Genomic DNA, 17,035 nt, shown 5'->3' with positions numbered 1-17,035 from the left:
TATTGAGGGCTAAAGTAGAGGGCAAATGTTTTGAGATTGATGAGGGCAACAGGTATACATATGTGCTTGACTCAATGGACGTATGTATGGACTGCGATAAGAACTGTATGAGCCCTCAATAAAATAATTTAAAAAAAGAAGAAGAATGAGGGTAACAAATGTACAAATGTGCTTTATACAATTGATGTATGTATGGATTGTGATGAGTTGAATTAGCCCCCAATAAAATGACTTTTAAAAAATTAATAAGTAAATATATCTTAACTAATTGTGATTTATTTAGAAAACAAAGCAAACAACTGTCACTGAGTTCATTCTGACTCAGACCAAGCCCACATAGCAAAGCAGAACCACTCCCCATGGTTCCCAAGATTGTAAATCATCATGGAATGATTTTTTGACACCACATGGCAGGTGGGTCCGAGCTTCTGACCTTGTGGCTAGCAGCCCAAGTCATAACCCCACTACACCAGTTGGTTTAAGAATCCTAAAATCACCTTCCGCCTCCTTCAACTCAAACTCACTGCCATGGAGTTGATCCCAACTCAGAGTGAGCCCGGAAGGCAGAGTAGAACTCCCACCGCTGGTTCTGGAGACCGGAGCTCTTTCCTGCGGCAGGAAGCCTCCTTCTTCCAATGCATTGTGGTTAGGGGTCCAACGCGTAACCCACCACACCACTTCGTTGGTAGCATTTCTTTTATGTCACATCATTTTAAAGACTACTTCCGACTACATATAACAGTAAATGGAAACATGTCAAACAGCAACCAAATCTTGAATGTGGAGATCATTTTAAGGCTAAATTTCAAAAATTGATTCTAAGAAGTACAGTTGTCTAATAGACAGCAGCTTTTTGTATTCTGTTTTATATTACAATCGAATCTGGTGCCTTTTCCTTCATTTTATTGATAACATCGGAGAAAATGATAGGATTCAATTTCCTATTAATTAAATAACTGTGGTGAAAAAATGCCGTTCTTGCTACTTCAAGGCCAAAGGCCTGGATCCTGTGATAGTTTGGATTCTCCTGCTTCCTCACACAATTTAACAAATGTGACATTAGCTGCAGCAATGTTATAACGTAAGCTCCCTAAAACTTTTTGAATGGTGCCCAGTTCCTCTTCAGTATGGACAACACAGTCTCATTTAGAGAGAGAGAAAGAGATTATCTCAAGGTAGTTCTCTGATGTGAATTTTCAATGGGACTAGAGTGAATAGGGAAGGGTAGTTATTAGCTCCTGGGGTGTATTGGAGGGATGGTTCACCTGGAATGCTCAATGAGTTTCACTGTTACAATAATCATGTGTTGTATTTGTGATGTTAACAAGTCAACAGAGGAAAGCAAAAAGAAAATGAGGAAAGAACAAAAATGTAAAAATTATAGGTATAAATATAGAAATGTATATATGAATATATAACCATATAAAGACAAGTGTAATTTTCTGTGTGTGTGTGTAAATACAATAGGGAGGCAGATGGACTTTGGGTCTCTACTTAATTCTTACCTCACCACAAGAACGATTTATTCTAAAAATATGGAAATGTATGATAGTCACCTTCCTAACACGATCCCTGAAGACAAAATGACAAATGTGGTGAAGAAAGCTGATGGTGCCCTGCTATTAAAAGATAGTTTTGGGGGTCTTAAAGGTTTGAAGTTAAACACGAGGTCATCTAGCAGGGAAGTAACAAAGCCCACATGGAAGAGGCACACACCAGCCTATGTGATCATTACATGTTGACGGGAATAGATATAAGGAGTTCAAAAACAAGCAATCAAATTGACATGAAGGAGCATAGGCAAAGTAGAAACCCAAAACCCACCTGTGAGATAATTGGACAGTCCTTCACAGAGGGGCCACGTGGAAGAGATGATATAGCCAGGGTGCAGTATAGCACTGATGAAACACATAACTGTCCTCTAGTTCTTTAATATTTCCTCCCCTTCCTATTATGATCTTAGTTTTACATCATTAATCTTGTTAGACCTTTGTATGTTCATTTGTGTAATTAAGATCATTCAATGCATGAAATCCAAGGTAGATAAACCCTTCAGAAACAGTAACGGGAGTGGTGATTCCCTGAAGGTATAGGAAGAGAGCAGGGAGAGAGGGAACCGAAAGCAATGATGACTGTAAAGACCCACTCGCGGGGAATGAGTAACAGAATTTTAGGTGAACGGATATATATACTATAAGGGTTCCTGAGGGGTTGGGTGGGTGAGGGAGTCGATAAAGGGGAGCTGATATAAAAAAGTTCAAGAAGAAAGAAAATGTTTTAAAACTGATGGTGGCAGCAGTTGTACAATTATGCTTGATCTAATTAAATTATAGATTAATATAATATCCGTAAGAGTTTCCAATAAAATGAATTTTTAAGCCAACTTTTCTTTTTTTTTAATGATGGGACTCTTCACAGAAATGTGCCCCAACTCAATTTAAAATGTAATTTCTCCTTCGGAGTTGCTTTTATAATACAATCAATCATATGGGTAACTAAAAAGCCCTATCAAAAACTATAAAGTAGTTCTCTTTGTAAAGACTGCTTGGGGAAAAAAAATTTTTTTTAAGCAGGAAGAAACCCTGGCTTTATTTTTGGTCGCTTTCTAAACACAGAGCCAGCCCTGCCTTTGTGAGTAAGAGGCGCCTAACTAAAAGCCTGTCTAAAGGGCCCTTCCAACAGCAGCGCCTCCCTAACCCACCAATGTGTGTGCCCAGCACACAGTGAAGCACAAGTTTTATAACGTGAGATGATGGGAGTCCTAAGCCACTGCTAGTACATTCTTCAAAGTTCAGTGTTTTCCGGGAAGCACGCGAACTTTAACGCAGCACCCCTCGGAAAACTATTTCTGAATAAGCTCCAACACAAACATCTCTCACAAACATCTCTTCCTCCCTAAGTAGTCATCGCGTGTTTTATTCACGGGGTTTGATTTTCAGCATCCTCTTACTTCCTCCCCTTCGGGGCCCAAAGTGCTTTACACTGCACAATTTCCCAACGAGATGGCAAAGGTGTGTGTGTGTGTGTGTGTGTGTGTGTAATTTACTTTTTCAAAGGCACTGCAAACTGGGCTGCGAGTTTGCAGGCAACTCTCTACTCCCCTTCTCCCCACCCCCGACCCCAAGTTCAATAACAGCCCTGACCCCTAGTACTGAGCGGATCCGTCGCAAGTCTTCAGAACTGGGGACCTGAGCATGAAGACGCACCGAGAGAGAAGGGGGTCTGGAGACAGAAGCAAAAGGCAGAGCAACCGTCCCTGGCTTCACTCATTCACTCTTACCAGCGCCTCCCTCGGAGCACATCACCGCATGATGATCTCAAGTCCCAAGGAGCAAGAACGGAACCGACTATAAATCCGAAGGGCGGAGGCAGGTTACGCTCCCGGGCCAGCCATCTGTCGTCGCGGGGGAGCGGGCCGATCTTTGCCCTGCTCAGCTCCGCTCCGCTCCCGAACTCAGCGACCCGAGCAGGAGGGGCCCAGCTGCCGCCGAGCAGTCACCCCCGGCTCCCCGCGGCTCGGGCGCTCCGGGCCCAGCTCCCCTGCAGCTCCGGCTTCCGCCAGCCTCCGATCGCCCGCCCCGCCCCCGTGACGTAGGCAGGGGGCGGGCCCGTGCGCCCCAGCTCCAGCTGTTGGACACCGCTGCCCCTCTGGTCAGTGCAGATGCCCCAGGGTCCCGCGACCGCCACAAGTCCCCCTCTGACTCGTTACAGCACGCCTGCCATGGGGGGAGGGCTGCTTCCCCTTGTCCCTTGCTGGCTGTAATGTTGTTTAATCATTCGCTCTTCCCTTAGACGGAAAACATTTGGCAATTATTTATTGAAAGGTAGGTAAAGTGATCAAAGCTAAAAATCTAAAATGTAAGTTATTGTTTTGTACCGAGAAAGTAAAGTTGGGTTCAAGGGGGGAAGGGGGCACACTCTTTCTCATCGCTTGTCTTTCTATTCACTCACTCATGATAATGTAACTGTTTTGTCAGCTTTAAATTTGTGCTTACTGATGAGAGAGAGAGAGAGAGAGAGATGAACAGATAGACTCCTCGACTTTTACTCCAAAATAAAGTCCAACAACCTGTCCGGTCTTTCAAAACGTCTGACCAAACTTTGAGAATGGGAGGGGTAGTTAGAGAAGGCAGAAGCCACTGCGGCAGTAACACAGACTAAACCTGTGAATTACTGGCTGTGGAGTGTAACTTTATTCCACTGAAATAAAAACAAAGGGCAGGATGTCTTTATCCCTCATTCGAAAGAGAGGAAAACTAGGCAGTGATGCAAATGCTTCCCTCCAAGTGAAGAGCTTAGAGGGACAGACAGTTGGGGGGTTGTCCCAGGGAGACAATGCAGGAGAGGCCCTGCAAGTTCTAGCATCCATCCGGGCTCTCCCACGTGGGCAGAAACAAGTTCTGGGTGCGGCGTCCCCCAAGCCCTATTACGGAATCCTCTCTGCAGGCAAGGGCAGATCTCTGGTGTGTAGCCAGCTCTGGGAATAGACCCAGCCAGCAGAGCAGACAGTCAGCTGTGGCCTGGGGATTCCTGGCAGAGCAGCATTCTCTGCATCATGCCAGTGCCTCTAACTTGACGCGAAACAACTTTCCCGGAACACCAGACTTCTTGAGGAGACCAAACATGTGGGAAGAGCAGCGTGCTTGCTGCAACCTCAGCAGAGGACCTGACCAGGAAGACATACCAGGCACTTCAGGGCATCCTCAGCTCAGTTCTTTTGATTGCTCCAATGGGTAGTTCTAACTTTCTACATATCCCAGTCACCAGGGGAGCTGGATGCCAAGGCCCCACCCAGACCAATTAAACCTGAATCTCTGCGGAGTGAGCCTCTAGCAATCTTTGTTCTTCTTCTCTCGCTAACTTGCATTTTTTTAAAGCTCTCCGGGTAATTTTAATGTGCAACAAGGGTTGAAAATCACTGGCTGAGATTCAGATACTTGTCTTGCAAGAAAACTCAAATTATATGTAAGGGAAAGAAAGTGCAATGATGTCAGAAAAATGGAAAGCATTTTTATTAAAAAGACAAAAAACAGAAACATGGGTGTCTTAGCTGAAAATCTCCATGCTGTAGTTTAAAACTGAGAGGAGGATGCAGGACTTGGCGGGGCTTCATGCTGGGCACTACTAGAATAGACCCGATGGCCCCTAACAACATACAAGTTAAAGATATATACAATACAGTGACAGAATAACAGGAAGCATTTTCTGTATTATAACAATTAATCCATGTTTAAGCTGATGAATTAGAGTGCTGTGTTAGTCTGGGTACTTTAGAGAAACAAATCCACAGAAACTCATGTATAAGAGAGAGTTTTACATAACGGGTAAGTGCACATCAAGAAAACATCCCAACCCAGTACTGCCCAAGCCCACAAGTCCAACATTAACCCATATGCCCGACACCAATCCACGGAGTCCTCCTCCATCTCACAAAACACGCGTAGTGATGCCGTCTGCAGGAGGAAAGCCGAATCAGTGAACATGTAAGCATCTCAGTAATAGCAGGGGTCTCCACACGGCTGCGCCAGCACCCAGGATTACATCAGGGTAGGTCCATCTTGCTTCTCCTTGGAGATGTCTTGCAGGAAATGAGCCTTGCCAGCTAAAGCAGGGAACTGGCTATTTGTGCAAATATATAGTAGGATACTCTGGCAGTAACATAATCTGCTGTCAACTTGAGGGAAAGGGTGGAGTCTAGCCTATCAATCAGGTCATAGCCAATGAGGCCTCCGGGGATGGCCTTCCTCTGAGGTTTCTGGGAACTCCCTGGAGGCAGGACACACACTCTCCCTTTGAGACATTCCTTTTGACAAGCCACATGGATCTTGATGGAGCCAGAGCCCTGGATCTGGAGAAGCCACATGGAGACACCCACACCAGCGCTGAGCTGGTTCCACTGCCACTGGATCCACAAGACTTTCCACCCGCTGGGCTGTGATCTTCCTGCATTCGGCATCCTGGAATGCTTTGTGTGAGTCTGAAGAAGAATTTATAGACTGGTGTCAGGCATATGGGCTAATATTAGACTTATGGACTTGATCTGGACAAGGCTGAGATATTTTCTTAATATACAATTACTCTTTGAGGTAAAGCTTTTTCTTATACACATATGAGTGTCTATGAATTTGTTTCTCTAGTCAACCCAGACTAACACAGATACACCTCAAAACAGTTCACTCTATGGGGGTAAGGTAGGAGAGTGTATCAAGAAAACTAGCTTTCTATTTGCACTGGCATCATTTATTGAATCAAAGGGACTTGTATTGCTTCTATCATTTAAATATGTTTAATCAAGTTTTTCCAGTTCATACTTATAAATGTCATTGCAGATGACCACTGTTAAAAGAGGTTTGCTTATTTGCTTTTGCAATTGTTCCCTTAATATCCAAGTTCTCTCTTGAGAGTTATTTCAATTTTGTGAAAAATAAAATAATCTGGCATAGTGGTTATGCCTTGAACTGCTAACCATAAAGTCAGCAGTTCAAAACAACCAACCATTCTTCAGGAAAAATATGAGGTTTTCTATGCCTGTCAAGAGTTACAGCTTTGAGAGTGGCAATACTAGGAGGGCAAAGGGAGGGTAGGGTGGAAAGGGGGAACCGATTACCTAGATCTACATATAACCTCCTTCCTGGGGGACGGACAACAGAAAAGTGGGTGAAGGGAGATGTTGGACAGTGTAAGATATGACAAAATAATAATAATTCATAAATTCTCAAGGGTTCATGAGGAAGGGGAGAGTGGCGAGGGAGGGGGGAAATGAGGAGCTGATACCAGGGGCTCAAGCAGAAAGCACATGTTTTGACAATGATGATGGCAACAAATATACAAATGTGCTTGACACAATGGATGGATGGAAGGATTGTGATAAGAGTTGTACGAGCCCCCAATAAAATGATTTTTTTTTAAAGAGTTACAGCTTCAGAAACCCATAGGGGTAGTTCTACCCTATCCTATGGGGGTGCTATGAGTCAGTTTTGACTTGATGACCATGAGTTTGGTTTGTTTCTTTTCTTTAGTTATTAAGTCATTACCTACTGAGATATATGCATATAATCACCCACACCATCATTTCTAGACTCAAAATATATATCCTTTCATGTAATCTCAGAAATATATTCAACTTTTGTGTACTTATAGTCTCCTGAAAGAATCCTGGTGTTATGGTGGATTATGCATTGGGCTGCCAACTGAAAGGTCAGTAGTTCAAACCCACCAGCCACTTGTAGGGATAAAGATGAGGCTGTCTATTCCCATAAAGAATTAAAGTCTCAGAAACCTAAAAGGACCGTTCTACTCTGTGCTTCATAATTGTTATGCATTGGAATCAACTCTATGTCAGTGGGTTTGGCTTTGGAGTTAGAGTCTCATGGAGTCTAAACAATATTCTAAGTAGATAGAATACATATGGAATATATATGGAAGCAACACTCCAGGCCTTTTCTTCCATGAAGGGGCAGAATATAAGATAGATGTAAGGGACCTTCATGTTTACCATCTGGAAAATTACTTTGGCTCTCAAAATAATGAGCTTGTAATTAATTATCAGGGAGAAACATATGGTAGATTACCCCACTGTCTAGGTCTGACCTGTCATTAAATCTCAGTTCTACAAATTGGGACACATAGATTGTTAGTTACAAGGGAAAATTGTTAGGTACTTGACCTTGAGTTACATCTCTAAACACCATATGTAAAGTGGATCCAATGGAGAGTGATGTGGCAGAAATGCCTATCACTGTGGAGCACACACCACCAGTTGCTATCACAGTGACCTCATGTATGTCAGATAGAGCTGTGCTTACTAGGGTTTTCAATGGCTACGTTTTTAAACATAGATCACCAGGTGGGCTCAGACTGTCAACCCTTCAGTTAGCAGCTAACCACATGAACGTTGGCACCACCCTGACCCTGTACAGCACAGGATAACAAAATCACCAGAAGAAACAAACTCACGACCATCCAGTTGACTGACCCCTAGCAACCCTATATGACAGAGGAGAGCCGCCCCTGTGGGTTTCCAAGACTACAGATCTGTACAAGAGTTAGAAAGCACATCTTCCTCCCTTGAAGCGCCTGGTAGTTTCAAACTGCTGACTTCACATTTAACAGCCGAACGCATACTCCACTAAGCCACCAAGGCTCCTATGTAAAATCAGCAGTAATAAAATCCCTGCCATGGAATCCATTCTGACTCATGGTGACCCAGTATTAAGTGGCCAAGAGTGTCATGTTTGACAGGAGCAGACAGTCCCAGTTAGCAACCTACGATTAGGTACCTGTACTAGCAGGTCAAATCCACCAAACAGCAGCACCACAGAAGAAAGGTCTGCTAATCTACTTTTCTAAGGATCCAAAACACTCCCCTCACTGCCATCAAGTTGATTCTGACTCATAATAACTATGGCAGTCACATAATTTCAGGTCAACTTGATAAATAAGTCTAGGGGTGGAATTTGGCCTGTCAAACAGGTCACAGACTGATGATGCCTCCTTATGGGTGTGGCCTTCTCAGAAGGATTCTGGGAACTTCCTCTCTCTTGATTGTGCTTTCAATAGAGGTGGGCCATTCCCCTTACACCCGCTCCCCGGCCTTTGTCTTCCGGTGGACAAACCATGTGGCTCTACGCTGAGGCTTGAGTGAATCACTAGGCGGAGACAGCCCTGTGATGTTTCCACTACCATTGGATCCACAAGAGTTTTCACCCACCAGCTTGTGATCTTGCATTCAGCATCATTGTGAGTGGCAACATAAGTCTGAAGAGGAATTTATGGACTAGTATCAGACATATGGGCTAATATCGGACTTGATCTGGACTGGCTGGGATGTTTTCTCAGTGTACAATTACTCTTTGCTGTAAAAGCCTCTCTTACACATGTATGAATGTCTCTGGATTTGTTTCTCTAGTCAACCAGCCTAACACAATGACCCTATAGGACAGGGTAGAATTGCACTGCTTGGTTTCCAAGACAGGAAATATTTACAGGACAAGAAAGCCTTGTCTTTCTTCCATGGAGCAGCTGGTGGTTTTGCTGACCTGTGCTTAGCAGCCCAGCCTGTAAAACACAGCCAGGAAAGCCCTGTGAAGTAGATCTACTGTGTAACGCATAAGGTCCCCATGAGTCAGAATCAATTCAACAGCAGGGTTTGGCTTCTTATCAGCTCACTGAGATCTATCTCCCTGACCCTTGCTTTTCTTAAACAAGAAGCCTGCATGGCAGATTGGGTTAAGCACTGGGCTCGTAACCACCGGTTGGTGGGTTGCTCCAAAGGAGAAAGATGAGTCACTGTGCTCTTGTCAAGATGCACAGCTTTAGAAACCTTATGGGCAGTTCTGCTCTGTCCTACAGGGTTGGTATGAGTGGGAACTGAACCGGCAGTAGTAAATTTGGTTTGTTTTTCCTTAAACAGATTCAAGGATTATCATTAGTAGCAACAGCCTAAGAAGTTCTGAGAAAACTCTGTATAAAGCAATAACCATTACTCTTCTGATGACATATGAAACTTCTCATCCAGTTGTATGTGAAAATGAAACATTTTCACTCTTTCAGTCCTCTGCTTTAATTTGCAGCGCATAAAACAACATAGTATGCTTGGCCTCAAGAATATTGTACATTGTATTAAAGCTTAAATGCTGAGCACCCTGGTTTGCAAAATGGTGTGGATGGCAGTGGCAACCCAAAATTCATTTGCGGTTTCTGCACATAGCTTTAGCCTCCACTGAGCGCTTTCTGATGATTGTCCAAGGATGTAGATCATCTTGCCCTCAGGGAGAATGCCTTGACCTGCGGATTGTCTCCACCCTCTGGCTAGCCCAGGGAGGGGTCGTCTCTGTCTTAGCAGAGACTGGTGCGGTGTGTCTGGTGTCTGGTGTGTCCTTGATGGAGCTCACCTTTCTGGGGTGAGTTCAGGGGCATCACATAGTCATGCGTCATGTCCGATCATTTGGTCCTGACTGTCTTGGTTGGAGACTCAGAACCAAACATTGAAGCCCATGTTTCTAACAATATGTGTCCCAATCATGTTCCTGTTCTTGCTTCAGCTGTCACACCTGTTCCTATGATGTAATGACCTGCCACCAATCATGCTGTCACGACAGTTTTTGCACCCCCCACCCTCCATAGCCTATTTAGCTCCCATCTCAATTGTGAATCCTTGGATGCTGGCTGCCATTTCAACCTCAGGTTGGTGATTTCCTGCATGAAGATGATGTGCCCATGCCTTTGTGTTATCGGTTAAGATTTCATGAATTTTCCTTTCAAGTTATATTTGAAATGGGAACTCTTTTGTACCCTAAAACAACATCTACTATTTCCCACAGTGGAGCACCAGGTGGTTTTTCATGTCCGGTTCTTATTATCTTAACAGTGGGAGTCGAGGGCATAGGCGAGGGCATTTCTCACTGTCAAAGGCTTTACTAAATTCTGACAAAAAAGGAGACACAGACTCCTCAGGCAACTAAACTTGCCACCTGTATAGGAGGCGCTAGTCTTGTTCACAACATCACGGGCTTCTCTCTCTCTCTCTTCTGCTTTGAAGGTTCACTGGACACAAGTGTGATAGAAAAACAACCAAGCCAAAACTCGGGTATGACGTGACAGGCTTGACTGGGAAGCGCGGCCTGCCAGACTGCTCTGAGGATGGGAAGGGTACCACCTACACAAAGAAGGCACTTCACAGATATATCCGCCGGTGGAGACTGGTGACTGGGCTTGGGATAGCATCGTGTATCCTCCTTATTGGCAAGTTTGAACAAAAGGGGTGATGTGGTCTATGACATAGGAACTTTTTATGCCCGAGGGAAGGTGTGGGGGTTGGAGAGAGTCTGTGAGCAAGAAACACGGGAGGGAAACACTTGGAATGGCCAGGCTCAGTTTTACACTCAGCTGGACCTATTAGAGTGAAAAATGTAAAGAAAACCCAAATCCTCACAACTGGACCAAGAGGTGACATTATGATAAATGAAGAAAAGATGGAAGTTCTCAAGGCGTTTGTCTTGCTTGGATCCACAGTCAGTGTCACGGAGGCAGCGGTCAGGAGGTCAAAGGAGGTACTGTACTGGTCAACCTGCTGCACAAGGCCTCTTGAGAGTGTTGAACGTAAGGATGACTAAGGTGCACTTGACACAAGCCATGGTATTTTCACTGGCCTCATATGCCTGTGAAATTGGACATAAAGAAGATTGAGGAAGAATGAATGCATTTGAAATACTATGACAATAGCAAATGCAATGCCCTGACAGTGACAAATGCCCTGACAGTGACAAATGCCCTAAGTAACTAAGACCGGATGCCTTTGATAAAGTGATGTCAAAGACCCACTTTTAAGCTATTTCCACTTTGAGGATATAAAAATTATTACTTACAAATCAGTGATCCTAAATATCAGATTGTGTACCGATTGTAAGACAATGATCTCTCGGCCTCCAGGGCAGCTACACAGGACCTTGGTGAAGACAACTCATTTTGGCAAAATGACATGGCAAGACGATGAGGTAACTAGAGCTCATCATGACAAGATACCCACAGAGTTTATGAAGCAGCCTGTGCTTCCAGGTCTAAGGAGCCAGAGAGCATCCAAGGGAATATTTTGGTGGGGCTGGTGGGGACTCTGGCATGTGCTGTTGGCTGGCACAGCTGCAGGCCTGGTCCCAATTCACTTTTTTTACATGTGAGGGGTCCCCACCCACCCACCCAAATGCATAAAAGCTCCACTAGGTGAAGCTTTTGTAGTATGCATTTTTCTGCTAGGCGAGCATACAGGGGTCCTCAAACTGCAGCCCGAGGGCCACATGCAACCCACTGAGGACATTTATCCGGCCTGCCAGGTGTTTTTGCCCCGTTTGTTTTTTTTAATTCAAAATAAGATATGTGCAGTGTGTATTGGAATTTTTCATAGGTTTTTTTTTTTAACTATAGTCCAGCCTTCCAATGGGTCTGAGGGACAGTGAACTGGCCCCCTGTTTAAAAAGTTTGAGGACCCCTGATAAGCAACTTGCTCTGTTAGTGCATCCAGTGGCATCACCTGGGAAGGTTCTCTCTGGTCACAGTGAATTCACTCCAGCTTCATTTTTTGTGAAAATGCAGCTATGAAATTTTGGTTTTTGTTCAGGGAAAATACCACAGAAATTGTTGTGATGTTGAACACAGGTTACAAGGGCAGCGCTATGGGAAAAACTCCAGCAGTTTTCTCATTTCAAAAAAGGTGAAAGGTCAATTGGTGACCAACCTCATCCTGGATGTCCATCAACTTCTCAAACAGATGAAATGTGGACTGGTGGTGCATTTGGAGTTCATTCCACCAGGTCTGACTTTTAATCAAGTTTTCTATTTAAAGGTTCCGAAAAGATTTTGTAACAGTGTGCAGCAAAAAAGGCCTGATTTGTGGCAGACGAGGGACTGGTTTTGCCACCATGACAATGCACCTCCTCACATAGCCATCTCAGTGCACCAGTTTGTAGCAAAAAACAGCATGCTTCTCTTGCTCCATGCAACTTACTCACCTGACATCGTTCGTTCTGTGCAACTTCTTTTTGTTTCCAAGAATGAAGACAGACATGAAAGGAGAGTGATTTGATGATGTAGAAGAGGTAAAGAGAAAAATGAGAGAGGTGTTGTCAGTTATGCAAACATATGAGTTTGAAAAATGTTTCCAAGAACAGTATAACAGATTTGACAAATGTATTGAGTGTAATGGAGAGTACTTTGAAGATGATAAGTTTGTTTTATAAAAAAATTAAAAATTCAACTTTGAAAACAAAATTCTGGGTTTTTTTGGGGGGGCGTACCCCTCATCTACAAAGGGGCTTCAAAAAGTTCATAGGCAATTTGAGTGAAAAGATAATGGATTTTTTCCATGAGCTTTTTGAAGCCCCCTCATATAACTGGAGGGGCAGCAAAGGAAAGGAAAGTTGTCAAGGAGATGGAGTGACCCCGTGGTTGCAACAACGGGCTCAGAGATAGGAAAACTAGGAGGATGGCGCAAGACTGGCCGATGTTTGTCTGGTTGCGCATAAAGTTAATTTGGGTCACAACCAACTTGATGGTACCTAACAATAACAACATATAACTAGTAACCATGGAGCCTTGATGGCATCGTGTGTTACTTACTCATTGGGCTACTAGATGCAAGGTCAGCGGTTCAAACCCACCAACCATTCTTGGAGAGAAAGATGATGTATTCTGTTCTTATAAAGATTTACAGCTTCAGATATTATATGGGATCTCTATGAATTGAATCGACTTGAAGGTACTATGTCTGGTTTGGGGTTTGGTTTAGGTTTTCACCAGTTGCCATTGAGTTGATTCTGATCAATGACAACCTTGTCTGTATCAAAATGCCATTGTGCTCTACCATGTTCCTCTTCAATGGCTGATTTTTCAGAAGTACATCACCAACTCTTTCTCCCAAGGTCCCTCTGGTTGAATTAAAATGTCCCCCCATCCAGTTAGCAGCCTAGCATAGGGACTCCACAGATTTAATAGCTCTCTTTGCAGCTGACATGACCTTTGAGTAGCATCCAAGGCGGCTGTCAGTATTTTCACCAGCTAATATGTTCTGCAAACCAGAGCTTGACATGAAAAAACTGCACTGAATTCAAAATTCATTCACATTATTTTATGAAATTTCAATAGTCCACCCCTCTGTGAAACGGTGTGGAGCCAAGTGAAACAGAACCATCTGGAAAGGCTAATATTCAACCACTTTTGAGTCTACGGAAATAGAAATTTCATATGGTTTAATTCATAAAGAGGATTGTTAGTCTTGTTAAATATCATGGTAATGGTTGTAAACAGTAGTAAGGTTGTAAAAATCATTGACAAGTTTTTCCACAAACATTTGTGAACACAGTTGCTTTTTGGTGGTTAATTATGCAGAATGGAGAGGAAAAATCAATATGTCTTTGTTTGAAAATATATGTCGCCGTTTCAAGAATATATCCTGATATAAAAATGCTCACAGAAAGAGTCGGACACAAAAGACTGCATATTGTAGGACTGTATTCATATAAAATGTCCAGAATAAGCAAATGCACACATACAAGAAATAAAATATCGTTTGCGAGAAGCTGGGCTCAGGGTTGAGTTTGGGGTAGAAATGGGTTTTGGGTTTCTATCTGGCTGCTATTCAAAAGTATTCTAAAATTAGATAACAATTGTTGCACAATTCTGTGGATAGACTCAAAACCACTGAAGTTCACACTTCACACATGATCTCAGCCAAACGATTAAATTGTACCCTTTAAATGTGAGTTTTATGGTATTTGAGTTATGTTTGAATTTTTTAAAAGAGCATGACAGAGAAAAAAAAACTCACAGAAGCAACCATAGTTCCCAGTAAAATGTTACAGGTTTTAGACTGGGTTTTGTCCAAATTCATAGTTGAATGTGTTTTCCTAATGCTTTTAATTTTTAAAGGTATTATAATGATTTTACGTAAGGAAGCAGTCAATTTTTGGATCCAACTCCATATAGGTCAATTTCCATGACAGAAATTATATCATTTTCTGTAAGTCTCAACATGTGAAGAATGCTGGCGAGCTCTGTGTTGTATGATAGCCCACACTTAATAAAAGTCCATCAGCCTTAATCAATAGGTTTTGGGGAACTGGGGATCTGCGTAGATGCCTGAGGGGAAGTAGCCAGCAACAGATGGCAACCTCAGGAGGCAGTGTCACCAGGAGGTCACCAAAACTCAGGAGGAGCACAAATTCAGGGCAAAAGGTGATCAGCCCTATTGCCTTGGGAAACAGGTAGCAAGATGGACTTCTCACTGTTTTAATTGAAGTACAAGAGATAAAGTGCCCTTGGTGGGCAGAAAGCCCTTGGGCATTTGAATTACAAGTTAGTTCTACAATCTCTAGAAAAAGTCAGAACAGAACAAAGCAGATCTTCAGTTCCAACTCTTATGTGTCCAGACCCTTGACATGCTTGCGTACTCATGTAAGAAACTCATGAAAGAAACATTGAGCCCCTGACATGTGGCGGTGGGAGAAAGACAAGGCTTTCTATTCTCATAAAGAGTCCCAGCCTTGGAAACTCACAGGGGTAGTTCCATCCCTGCCCTGAAGGGTTGCTGTGAGTTAGCATTGACTTGATGGCAGTGAGTTTAGTTTTTATCATTTCCAGTACAGGGACCAGAGTAGTAAATAACGAGGGCAAAAAAATCTTAACCCAGAGTGCATGGATATATTACTTACTGCATCAGATCCTACTAAGTGCTATGGGGAATGCAGCAAGACGCCGAGAGGAATACCAGAGTGGAGGATTTGGATGGCTTTTAATTTTTGGAAGACCCATCAAGAAAAGGACATTTGAGCTCAAGATTTGCGAAACGTGATGGAACAAGCCAGGAGGGTGTCTGAGAACTGAGCATGCCAGGCAAAGAAACCATTTGGGACAAAGAATCTGCAAAGGGAGTGCACCGGGACCTTGCAGGGACAGCACAGCTCCACCTATTGGCTGGAGCACATGCTTGGGTAATGAACAGGGAAGGAGTAGAAGAGGGCAGCAGAGGTGACAGGAGATGAGACTGGAGATTTGAAAATGTGTTATGTTAAAATTCTGGATGACCTTACAGTTCTTTGTGAATGCACTGGTTGCCATTGTGCTGGTGGTATTTTCTATTAAATCTCCTCAGACGTGTGACGACATGACGTATAACAAGGACATACTGCCCAGGCACTTCTGCACTATCCTCATGATCACTGGTATATTTAAGTCCAAATATTGCAGGTATTGTGGGAATCTATCTCAGGGAGAGTTTTCTTTGTTTTCATTGACACAATACCAACATGGTATTTTTAGTGCTTGGACTTTCCTGAAGATATATGAGCAGATACCCCCCAAAACCGGCATCACCCACTCCCCCAAAACCTAGGTATTTAAATATTTTTACAAAACAAACATCACTTTCAAAGTACTCTCCATTACATTTAACACATTTGTCACCCCTCCTTACTGAAGGGTTGTGGGGAGGAGATGAGCCAGTCGGGGTGCAGGGTAGTGAAGAGGGCAGGGGAAGACATCAGACAGTGTAACATATGACAAAATAATAACAATTTATGAATTCTGAAGGGTTCATGAGGGAGGGAGGAGGGGGAAGGGAGGGGGGGAATGAGGAGCCAATATTAAGGGCTCAAGTATAAAGCAAATGTTTTGAGAATGATGATGGCAATAATTGTACATATGTGCCTGACCCAATGGATGTATGTATGGATTGTGATAAGAATTGTATGAGCCCCCAATAAAATGATTAAAAAAATACATTTGTCAAATCTGTGATTCCATTCTTGGAAACATTTTTCAAACTCCTCTGTTTGGATGGCTGACAGCATCTCCCTCATTTTTTTTCTTCACCTCTTCTACATCTTCAAATTGCTCTAGTTTCATGTCTCCCTTCATTTGGGAAACAAAAAGAAGTCGCAGGGAGCAAGGTCAGGTGAGTAAGGTGCCAAAAACTGGTGCATTGAGATGGCTGCATGGGCAGGTATATTGTCATGGTGGCAAAACTAGTACCCAGTCTACCACAAATCAGGCCTTTTTTGGTCACACACTGTTACACAATCTGTTCAGAACCTCTAAATAGAAAGCTTGGTTAACAGTCGGACTTGGTGGAACGAACTCCAAATGCACTACAAGTCAACATTTTTGTCTGTTTTGGAAGTTGACAGACATCCAGAACAATGTTTCTGATCAATAGACATGTTACCTTTTTTGAAATGAGAAAAACACTTGTATACTTGAGTTTTTCCCGTAGTGCTATCCTTGAAAGCTTTGTTCAACATCACAACAGTTTCTGCAGCATTTTTCCCAGGCAGGAAACAAATTTTCACAGCCCCATGCTATTCTCTTAAAACAGCCATCACAAAAACGAGGTTCAACCAAAACTGCTTTTACAAAAAAATTCATTGTGACCAGAGAGAACCTTCCCAGGTGATACCACTGGGTGCACTAATTCAGACTGAGTTGCTTGATGCTCAACTAGCGGGAAAAATGCATACTTTAAAAGTTCTGCCCATAGTGCCCTGCTATC

At 43.2% G+C, this 17,035-nt stretch overlaps 1 protein-coding gene across 1 annotated transcript in view; it reads right to left on the bottom strand.

Annotated features, from left to right (window-relative positions):
* ATP10D (ATPase phospholipid transporting 10D (putative)) overlaps positions 1 to 3,439 on the bottom strand; it is a 144,008-nt gene extending 140,569 nt beyond the window's left edge. The window contains exon 1 of the mRNA XM_030888553.2: positions 3,281 to 3,439. The gene's annotated coding sequence lies outside the window, so the exon portion shown is untranslated. The remainder of the gene's footprint in view (positions 1 to 3,280) is intronic.
* Positions 3,440 to 17,035: the final 13,596 nt, after the last annotated feature.

Source organism: Echinops telfairi, unplaced genomic scaffold, assembly GCF_000313985.2.
Source record: "Echinops telfairi isolate 266 unplaced genomic scaffold, ASM31398v2 ScPeMD7_7468;HRSCAF=8506_0, whole genome shotgun sequence".
In the NCBI taxonomy this organism is placed as follows: Eukaryota; Metazoa; Chordata; class Mammalia; order Afrosoricida; family Tenrecidae; genus Echinops; species Echinops telfairi.
This window is presented reverse-complemented; position numbering and strand designations above follow the sequence as displayed.